Source organism: Elephantulus edwardii, unplaced genomic scaffold, assembly GCF_000299155.1.
Source record: "Elephantulus edwardii isolate Elephantulus edwardi_28Jun2011 unplaced genomic scaffold, EleEdw1.0 scaffold00043, whole genome shotgun sequence".
Lineage (NCBI taxonomy): Eukaryota > Metazoa > Chordata > Mammalia > Macroscelidea > Macroscelididae > Elephantulus > Elephantulus edwardii.
In genome coordinates, this window is record NW_006399793.1 from 1628482 (window position 1) to 1635529 (window position 7048).

General features: G+C 41.0%; 2 pseudogenes; one reads left to right on the forward strand and one right to left on the reverse strand.

The window, feature by feature from the left end:
* The window catches only part of LOC102855881, a 3199-nt pseudogene extending 1908 nt beyond the window's left edge, over positions 1-1291 (forward strand).
* Positions 1292-6158: 4867 nt separating this feature from the next.
* LOC102861842 lies at positions 6159-6530 on the reverse strand (annotated as a pseudogene).
* Positions 6531-7048: the final 518 nt, after the last annotated feature.

The following is a 7048-nucleotide window of genomic DNA, read 5'->3' on the forward strand; positions in this document are numbered from 1 at the left end:
ACCAGGTGGCTCCTTGGAGGCAAGGATTCTGAGGCTCTGTCTAACATACTTTGGACATGTTGTGAGGAGAGACCGGTCCTTAGAGAGGGGCATCATGCTTGGGATGTTGGAGGGACAGCGCTGGAGAGGAAGGCCCTCTATGAGGTGGATTGATTCAGTGACTGGGGTAATTGGGATGGAAATGTCAGAGACAGTGCGATTGGCACAGTACAGACCGGAGTTTAGGGCTGTTATACATAGGGTCGCTATGAGTCGCAAACAACTCTATGGCACATAACAACAACAAGAACAACAACATGTGCCCTTGAGTCACCTGTTACCCATAGCGACCTTATCTACAGCATTTCTGAAGCCTGCCTTGTCCTGAGCCAGTCTCAATAATTTTGACACACCAATCCCTATAGCCCCAGTTACTGTATCAATCCATCTTATCTTGTGTCTTCCTCTCCTATGCTGTCTATCCATCTTACCAAGCTTGATATCCTTCTCCAAGGCCTGGTCTCTCTTGGCCATGTGCCCAAAGTATGTGAGACAGAGCTTCAAAATCTTAGCCTCCAACGAGAGACTTGGTTTCACCCTCTCCAAGACAGACCTATTTGTTTTCTTGTTAGTCCATGGGATGTTCAAGACTCTTCTCCAGCACCACAACTCGAAGGCATCTATTCTTCTTCTGTTATCTTTTGTCATTGTCCAACTTGTGAGGCGCTTATAAGCACTCAGGATGAGACGTTATCAACTAACTTGACAAGGAAGTGAAGGGCATGCAGAGTAATGTTCTAGTTCTTCAGCAAAAGCTCAAGGAGCATTAGCAGCAACTGGCTCAGCAGCTGTCTTATGCCTCCACCCCTAGTACCAGCAAGATTACAGCTTCGAGCCTGTAGAGAAGGCAGAGGCCTCTGAGAAAGACTGCGGTTGCCTGGCTAGAGGCCTAATTTACCACAGCTCTTCCCATCAAAGGATATCTAGGTCTGAACTTCATAGAGAGGAGATCACAGCTGAAGATGATTTTCCTGCTTCTCCAGTCCTAAAAATGGGAATAAGTTCTCAGTACCTCTGAAGAGAGAACTGGCAGAGAAGGTAGTAGTTACATAAACCAGTTCAGTGCAAGTTATGAAAGTGTAAACTGTTCCATGAGTGGTAAAAACTCTCAATCACCAGTCACATGACCGACTTTAATCCTGACCCTCAATAGGAGAAAGCCATGAGTGGGAAAGGTAACTAAACTGAGGGTTCCTTTCACATGCAGAATGCCTTAGTCTCAATTGTAAATGAACAGGGTCCAGTTTTGTAATATTTTTTCCAGCAAAGTTTTATACAACATCATTTAATTTAAAAAAAGGATACAGTTCAGAAAATTAATGCATACTTTTGTCACAATTTGTTTTTTTGTGGGTGTGGGATTTTTTTTTGTTTGTTTGTTTTTTCTCCAATATCTATGTCACTTTGGAAATTGTTTCCATTAATTACTCTGAGTGTTGGTAAAAGGATATTTTGTGTAGGTTCAAGTTCTTTTTATATGAATTAATGTACAATTGTAAATGGAAGTCTTTCCTAAAGTATAACACAACGATGTCTGCATAAATCTGTGTGTATCTAGAACCTGTGCTGTATAACAGCATTCTTATTCCTGCTGTTATTATACTTAAACAATTGTCAGTTATTATAGTAGATGTGGTTTATAACTGCCAAATTTTCCCATTACACTAGTTTTCTCACTAAACGTTGAACATGTTATAATTATGTCCTCTTATTCTATTGACCCTGTAAGCATTATATAGAAACCTTACTTTCCTTTGTGATGGTTCTTGTGTTGAAATCTATTTTATCAGAGATTACTATCACTACTCCTGCTTTTTTCTGATTGCCATTTGCTTGATATATTTTTTTCACTGATTTATATTTACTCTATTTTTTAAATTAATTTTAATGAAAGTTTACAGACTTAGGATTTCCAGTCATTCATTGTTGCACTTTTCTCCCTGCTCGCCCCCTTCCCCCAATTCACTTTTCTTCTTGAAAAGAAAAAGAAAAACTCTTTCATTGTTACACAATCCCTCCTCCCAAGTCCACTCTGCTACGCAGCCTTCACGCTGGACTTCTGTAATGACAAGAATATCCAATCATATATCCCTTTTAAACAGTTCTCTCCCTCATCTGTTTCAATGCAATATACATAACTATCTTCATTTTTCAAGTGCATCTCTTGTACACATATTGATAGGGTTTGTTTATTTATACAATCTGCTACTCTTTTTCTGCTCACTGGAGCATTTACACCACTCACATTCAGTGTAATTATTGAGAGGCTAGGGTTTATTGCTATTCTTTTGTTGAGTTCTTTTTGGACTTGTTGCTGTTTACTTTGAGCCTTCCTTCTTTCTATGGCATCTCTGCAAGAAATATTTCTCTCAGTATTTCCTGCAACACTAGTCTTGTTTTTACAAACTCCCTAAGGTTCTAAGTTTTCTGAGGATATTTTGATCTCTCCTTCATATTTGATGGACAGTTTTGCTGGGTACAGTGTTCTTGGTTGTCTGTCAATATATGTCATTACACTGTCTTTTTGCTTGAATGATTTCTACTGAAAAAATTGGAATTTAATCTTATTTGATTTCTTATAGGTTACTCTTCATTTCTCCCTACCTGCTTTCAAATTTCTCTCCTTATCTTTGGTTCTGGCAAATTTGACTATGATATGCCATTGTGTTTTTCTTTGGGAATCTATTATATATGGTGTCCACTCAGCTTCTTTTTTGTTTTAATTTTTTTTATATTGTTGTTGTTGTTAAGTTACAGATGACTCATAGTGACCCTATAAACATAAGATCTGAACGCTTGTATAATTTTCATCATTTGTCCAAGTTCATGCAAGCTATTTTGGAAGTAGATGTCAATCCTGTTTCCAAGCTTCTTTTAATCAGGGGGCTCCACCAAACATTGTCCACCATGGGTAATCATTATTGCATTTGACACATCAGTGTCACAGTGTTTAAGATCACAGCAACCATGAGTTACCTCTGTACAACAAATGGACAGACCAATGCTATGCCACTTAGAAAAAATGTTTGACCAAAAACAATTAAAATCAGGCCTGAGGGCCACAGATTAAAATTACCCACCTCTGGCTTGGTAGCATAACTTTCTATACACAAGGCCAAAAGAGCTCTATCTATGTTGTTATTGTTGTTAAGTTCCATTGAGTTGTAGACCACTCATAGTGACCCTGTGAACCAAAGACTTGAACACTTATATAACTTTCATCATTTCTCCAAGTTCATAGAGTTTTTGGAGGCAAGCTATTTCAGAAGTGGATGACACTTCTGCTTCCAAGCCTGTTTTACTTGGAGAGCTAACACTATCTACCATGAGTAACCATTATCACATTTGACACATTAGTGTCACCACAGCTACCTCTATACAGCAAATGGACAGACCAGTGCTATAACAAACTGAAGACCAAATGCCTTTTTAAATAGGAGGCCTAATCCAATCAGTTGACACCCAATAGTGAGTAAACATTCCACACTTAAGCCTCACCAGAACCAGAAAACAAACCTCTATAGAATCCAGCTGCTCCAGACAACTTCCCAAACTGGTGACCAAATGCTTTCTTAAATAGGAGGCCAAATAAAATCAGCTCTCACTCAATGGCAGGTAGACATTCTTTCCACCAAACCTCACCAGAACCAGAAAACAAACCTCTGAAGAATCCAGAAGCTCCAGACTCTGATTTATTTACAAAATTTGCATATATTGTTTTTCACAAAGGATCCTTCCTATTTCCTTCACCTCACCCATCCATCAGATTGTACAACCGTATGATTAACAACCCCCTCCATTGTCATCCCTCTCTCTGCTTCTTTAACATATATTTTCTCAATCTTCATTACAACTGCAAAGTTTTCTTCTTGAAATTCTTCCAAAACTTTCTCAGTGCCTTTACTTGCTTCTTCCTGTTCTGGGACTGCAATTATGTGCATGTTATTTCTCTTGATGGTGCTGTACATTATTATTGGGATTTCTTCTTTTTCCTTCCTTTTTTAATTCTTTCTGTTCTAGCAGATCAGTGGTGAAAATTCTGTCTTCTATTTCACTAGTTTTGTGTTCCATCTCTTTAACTCTGTTCACATGTCCCTCTAACATGTTGACAGCATCTGAAACATTCTTCTCATATTATGGATTGTGATAATGCCTTGTTTGTTTTATCTGTATTGTTTTGAATTGCTTTTATTAAAGTTCCTCTTGGAGGGAGCTCTGGTGGCCTAGTGGCAAGAAGCTGAACTGCAAGCCCAGAGGTATATGGTTCAAATCCAACAGATGCTGTGCTGGAGAAGGAGGGGCAATCTCCTCCTGTACCAGTCAGATCTGATTTGATGGTACACACACACAAAAATAATGTTGTTTGTTGTTATGTGCCATCGAGTCGTTTCCGACTCATAGCGACCCTATGCACAACAGTTCTAAACCCTGCTCTATCCTGCGCCAACCACACCGCCTCTGACACACCCATCCCGATTACCCCAGTCACTGAATCAATCCATCTCATAGAGGGTCTTCCCCTCCTGCGCCGTCCCTCCAACCCTCCCAAGCATGATGTCCCTCTCCAAGGACCCGTCCCTCCTGGAAACATGTCCAAAGTATGTCAGACGAAGCCCCAGAATCCTTGCCTCCAAGGAGTAGCTTGGTTTAATCCTCTCCAAGATGGATCTGTTTGTTTTCCTGGCAGTCCAGGGTACATTCAGTACCCTTCTCCAGCACCACAGCTCAAAAGCATCCACTCTCCTTCTGTCCTCCCTAGTCATTGTCCAACTCTCTGATGCATAACAAGTGATTGCAAATACCATGACCTGTATCAGGTGCACCTTAGTCTCCAGAGAGACACTGTTGCTCCTGAGTAGGTTTGAGAGGTCCCTAACGGCAGACTTTCCCATCACGATACGCTTTTTGATTTCCTGACTGCTGGTACCAAGAGTGTTAACTGTGGAGCCGAGCAAAGTGAAGCTATGAACACTCTCAATCTCTTCATCATTCATCCTGACGCTGCCAATTGGTCCAGTGGCGAGAATCTTTGTCTTCTTGACGTTGAGCCTTAGTCCATACTGAAGGCTGCAGTCCTTGACCCTTCGCAGCAAGTGCATGAGGTCCTCCTCAGTTTCAGCAAGCAAGGTTGTGTCATCTGCATAACGGAGATTGTTGATAGATCTTCCACCAATCCTGATGCCACAATTCTCCTCATAGAGCCCAGCCTCTCGGATAATCTGCTCTGCATACATGTTGAAATAATAATAAAAAAATTTTTTTAAGTTCCTCTTGGTTTTTGCTTGCAGAGTTCTGTAACTCTTTGTAAGTCCTTCTACTTCTTGTCTTTTACCCACTGAAAATATTCAATCATTGTTATTTTGAACCCTGTGTCAAAAGTTCTATCAGACCTTCTGGCTCCAGGAAATCCATTCATGCTGTGTCACTTTTGGGACGTGACATCTTATTTGGCGTTTATGTAGGGTGGGAGGTAGCCAGCTTCTTCTGTGTCATTGATGTTGTAGAGTTGGGGGGTTTTTTGGGGGGGTCGGTTTTGGGTTTTTTGTTTTTGGGGTGTTTTTGGGTGGTTTTTTGGGGTTTTTTTGTGGGGGTTTTTTTTGCCTTTTTTGTGCCTGAGGCCTTAGCAGGCTCTTTGTCTGATAACCTTGGCTCAGAAAGTCACTGATCCAAATGAGCGTGGGTAACCTACCCTGCCTGAGTTTCTCTCTGATCCTATAACTCAAGGGAAGACTTGTTTCAACTGGGGAGAGGGATGACTATGAATTAGCAGCCTTCTCTGTCAGGCAATTACCACAGCTAGGCAGATCCAAAGGTTCTGCTGCTTAAGGGAGTTCAAGGTCTTGAAGATAGAAGGAAATAACTTCACCTGTAATACTGGTACTGTGGCAAACTTCAGAGGGAAGGCAGCGGGTCATCCTCCAGGCAGCAGGGTTGGCAGGAGTGTCCAGATGGCAGGGGAAAATCTAGTGCTCCAAGCAAGAGAGCAGTCCGGGCCACATTGAGAAAAAAAAAAATTTTTTTTTCAGTTCAATGAAAGACACTTTATTGAGGGCCCAGGGTCATGGGGCTAAGAAGAAGGCCACCTACAAGAGGCAAGGGAGCTAGTGAAGAGGGGACTCTTATTTGACCTTCTTCTTGGGGCGCAAGTTGTTGGTGTGCCCATACTTCTTGCAGCAATTGACAGAACAGGGACACAGGCCAGCATAACACTTCCAGCAGATCATCTTGTTGCAGTTATACTTCTGGGTGAGCTGGTGCAAGGAAGACTCGATAATGCCACCATGCAAATGCAGTACCAGATGCAGAGTGGTTTCTTTCTGGATGTTGTAGTCTGAGAGTGTACGGCCATCCTCTAGCTGTTTGCCCGCAAATATCAGATGCTGCTGGTCAGGAGGAATGCCCCCTTTGTCTTGGATTTGGGCTTTGATATTTTCGATGGTGTCACTGGGCTTGATGGTCTTGCCAGTCGGGGTCTTCACAAAGACCTACATCTTTGTGTCTGCTGCTAGGCTGCCTCATTGAAGAGAAAGAACCACTTTAGGAAATTTTTAAGCCTGCTATCTAGCTAATTCACTGGAAGAGATCCATGGCACTGCAGTGGCCTAAGAGTTGGATTTGTGATGGAGTCCTATGATAGTTTTAGTTTTAGCTAAGTTTTATCCACCATACATCTGTGCATTGTCTCTTTTAGTGATTTAAGCTTTAAAAAATTGTGTGCATCGTTGCTAAGTTTTTATAAATCACTGTATTGTGTTAATGTATATTGATCTGAGACTCCAGCATATCTTACCAGTACTGACCAAACTTAAGTAAAAATGTATATTGTAACTTCTTAAAAACAAAAAGCACTGGTCATCTTTAAAAAGAAAACAAACACATGATGTTCATTATTCTACACATGTGGGCAGGTCACCTGTGATACAGTGATAAAGCATTTTTACAGTAAGAAATAGGTGGAAACACTGAAAACAGGAAGCATAAAGCCTTTTTTTAGAAAGGAGACATCATT